Raw genomic sequence first — 4,376 nt, 5'->3', positions numbered from 1 at the left:
CGATCTCACAACCCTGAGATGATGACCTGAGACAAAACCAAGAGTTGGATGCTTAACTGACTATGCCACCTAGGCACCCCACATTTAATTTTCTTATTTATAAATTATATCCTGTATTTCTGTATAAAATGTACTCAAAGTAGAAATGTTAAAAAGATGAAAATAAATCTAAATAGAATTTCTAATATTGTCTTTTCACACACCAATGAGTCATCTGTGCATCCCTACTATGGAGTCTGCCCATCAATAACATGAGCATCTTTTCTAATACTCTCAAGGTCCTCATTTGGAAAGATATCCAACTACAAAAATCAAAGAAACATCTATTAATGTCCTTCTGTGTATCAGGCACTGTGCTGGACCCCTTCATCCATATTATCTCTAATCCTCCCCCAAAATCCTATAAGATTCATGCATTATTCATGTCAATTATAGATGAGATTGGCATTCCAAGAGATTCATGTAACTTTCCTAATATACCATAGATAATAAATGATGAAAAAGAAATCTGAATCCAAGTCATGTTTTTCACTATATCCTTTATATCAATTAAGAGTGTAATTGGCTGCAAGTAACAGAAATTCAATTACAGTGATTTAATTAAGTAGTGATCTATTTTTTCCTATAAGAAAAAGTCCCCATGTATGGAATCAGGGCTGGTAAAGAGGATCTAGGATGGGGCCAGAGATATAGGTTCCTTCTCTTTTTCTGTCCCACTATCTTTAGCAAATGTTTTTTCACCAAATGGCTATCCCACCTCCAGACAGAAAATAAAAATTGGAGAGGGGACAAAAGGCAAAATGTAAAAGCTGAAAAGACACTTACCAGATGACAGCTTGAACAAGCTTTCCCAGAAGCCCCACTTGGTGATTTGCCCCTGCATCTCACTGGTCAGATCTGTGTCACAAGGCCACCCTTGTGCAAGTTGCAAGCTGAGTATTTTAAGCTGAACATAATTGGGACAAAGTTGGATTTCTCTTAGTAAAGAAAGAGAGGATGGATTTGGGGGAGGAAGCCAGGAACATCTGCCACATTGCTTCTTTTGCCTTAACTCCACAACTACCACAACATTATAGGTGCTGCATTAAATAATGTAGTCTTAGCATCCCAGGAAGAGAATATTTTCAAGTCGTAGAGTCTATGTCAATACCCAATGCAATAATCCAGTCATGAACAAGTTGTTATTCAGAACCAGCTTGAAACTTCTAGAGACAGGAAAACTCATGACTTTACTTTGTAATCAATTCTAATCAAGGGAGGTTTTTGGGTTTTTTTTATTTGAGAGAGTGAGAGAGAGAGAAGGAGCAGGGGGAGGGGCAGAGGGTGAGGGAGAAACAGACTCCCCACTGAGCAGGGAGCCTGATGTGGGACTCAATCCCAGGACCCCAGGATCATGACCTGAGCCGAAGGCAGACGCTTAACTGACTGACCCACCCAGGCGCCCTCAAGGGAGATTTTAATTGTCAGAACTTCTATTCTAGTCATAATCATAATGTATCACATTTATATTTTTACATTAGCTCCTTAGGACCTCTGTACCCGGCCGGTACAGTTGATTACCGTAAAGAGGTGACTCAAGAAAAAATCTGAGTAACATATTGAAAAATCTCTTCTTCATATTGAAATTAATGATCCTTCTATCCATTTAAAAAAAAACAAAAAACAAAAAACTTCACTCGCGGGCCCATTATATTCAACTACACTGTCATGTTCAGTTAATAAGCGTTATGAAGAGTGAAATATTAGGGTCACATCCCAGGAGATGGTCAGGATGTCTGAGAAGCCCTGCAGAGCTCTGGAAATAAGCACTGATCCAGGAAGAGGTGAGTGTGCTTCAGGGAACAGCTTGTGATCTTGATCCACATGGCAGGGACATGCCCTGCAGGGCAGTCCCCGACACAAAATTCACCACCCTCCCCCTTCCCTCTGCTAATCTGAGTTTCCATCACTGCCTTTGGTAAATTTTTGCTGCCACAATGACCAGGGAATCAAAGAAAATGAGGTGTGTGTGGGTGTGTGAATGTGAGTGTGTGTGTGGGTGTGTGTGTTTCTGTCCCCAGGGCAATACTTTCTCTCCTCCAGGGCAACCTCTCAACCTGGACCACGATCACTGCATATCTTGGTGTGTTCACATACACAAGTAGTCTTTACTCCAAAGTGAAATATTTAGAGGGAAACAAGCTAAGTGGAGATGTAATTTCACAAGTTTCAAGAAAGTAGGACACAAGGGTTGACAGGAAGGATTTGCAGTCGGGCAGAACGAGAGCGGGTCTTGTGATGACTTCACTTCCCTAAGCGCATGTTTCTTCACCAGCAAAGCAGGGACAGCAGCACCACCTACCTCAGAGCCGGTTGTGAACATTAAATGAGATACAGCCTACCAACTACTTACCACCATGCCTGGGATATCGTATATCTGGTAAGTATCAGTAATCACTGTCACCATCACCCCACTGGGCCCCTTGGGTTGGCACCAGGTCTACTCCTTCCACAGGCTTTTTCTCTAGCTCTGACCCTCAAGATCGTACCTGTTTCTTGTTCTACCTCACATCCCCCAAGCCCATGCTTCACTGGCTCAGTATTCTAGGCCTCTGAAAAAGGAAGTTTTTTGGTTTTTTTTTTTTTTTGACTGGGACCCTTCTCTGCATGTACTTGGCTCATACACTTGCCAGTATCCTCAGGTGCCCTTCCCAGAAATTGTCTCACTCACTGTTTTTCCCTGACTCTGGATGAGCACAATCTGGGCACCTCCAAGTTGGCTCTCTTTTTGTTTCCTCTGTTTTACTCTTAACTTTTTCAAATAGTAAAAACAAGGATCCAAATCCTTCTTAATAAAAAGGATCTTTTAAAAAGCCTTTTATTGGGGCGCCTGGGTGGCTCAGTCATTAAGCGTCTGCCTTCAGCTCAGGTCATGATCCCAGGGTCCTGGGATGGAGCCCCGCATTGGGCTCGCTACTCCGCGGGAAGCCTGCTTCTCCCTCTCGCACTCCCCCTGCTTGTGTTCCCACTTCCCCTGCTTGTGTTCCTTCTCTCACTGTGTCTCTCTCTGTCAAATAAATAAAATCTTAAATAATAATAATAATAATAAAAAGCCTTTTATAGGGGTGCCTGGGTGGTTCAGTCGGTTAAGTGTCTGCCTTCTGCTCAGGTCATGATCCCCGGGTCCTGTGATCAATCCCCATGTCGGGCTCCCTGCTCAGTGGGGAGTCTGCTTCTCCGTCTGCCTGCCACTCACCCTCCCCCACCGCTTGTGCTCTCTCTCTCTCTCTGTCAAATAAATAAGTAAAATCTTTAAAAAGTTAAAAAAAAAACCTTTTATAGCATGTTACCATTTACTAAACCCTTCCCCATAATAAATCTTATTTTATCTTTACAACACACTGCAAAGGACTATTATCCCCATTTTAAAGATGAAGAAACAGATTCAGAGAGCTGATGAAACTTGGTCAAAGAGCCAAAGGCAGTCAGAATGGATGTGAGATTGAAATTCTGATGCCATGAAACTCATGGTTTAGTCTCTGTGCCACCTTGACTCAGTTTTTAGGTCACTCTGGGTGAGGTAAGCCAGGGAGGAGGTACATTACCAAAATCTCCAATCTTGCTATAAACAGGTGGGCTGGGACCTATAAATTCTGCCTTCCATCTGCTCACTATCTCTATAACAATATGACCTAGACATGTTAGTACAGGCCAGTGGCACTGGAAAAGCCTGGCTTCTATTTCCTACCATGATTACAAGAATTACTCCCCACAGAACCTAAGCCATCACACTGCATAAAGTATGTATTGCATACCTAGAATGTATTCAACAATGTACGGAGAACTCAGATCTACTCCAACAACTCCCCAAGCTTCCGATCTGGTCAGGGACTGAGACTAAGAACATACAACAATATATAACTAATTGTTAAATAGGACAGTAGAGGTTTTAAGTGCTGTAACTCAGAGAAGAGATGGATTTATGAAGCCTAAAATAATAAGGGAAGGATTTATGGAGGTGAAGCTTCAGCTGGAATGAGACGCTGCATCATGAAAAAAAATGAGAACTGTATGGCTAGTAGTAGATAATTCAGTATTTAGTGCACCAGCCATTTAGATACATAATCTCTCTGAATATTTAAAACAACAACCCTGGAAGGCAGATACTTTTATCCTCACTTTATAGGTAAAGAAACTGAGAGTCAGAGAAGTTAAGTAGTTTGCCAAAGTCACAAAGCTTTTAAGTGATGGATCCAGGATTTAAAATGAGGTTTATCTAATGCCAAAGTTAGCGCTTTCTCTTCTACCTATGCAGTTTACTACTGGCCGGTAAATACAAGAGCTAAAACCATTGGCTCATAAGGAAATCCTGTTGAGAGAAAGGGTCATGGTGAAAA

The sequence above is a fragment of the Leptonychotes weddellii genome, chromosome 6 (genome assembly GCF_054177405.1).
Source record: "Leptonychotes weddellii isolate Sample4059 chromosome 6, ASM5417740v2, whole genome shotgun sequence".
NCBI classification, from domain to species: Eukaryota; Metazoa; Chordata; class Mammalia; order Carnivora; family Phocidae; genus Leptonychotes; species Leptonychotes weddellii.
This window is presented reverse-complemented; position numbering follows the sequence as displayed.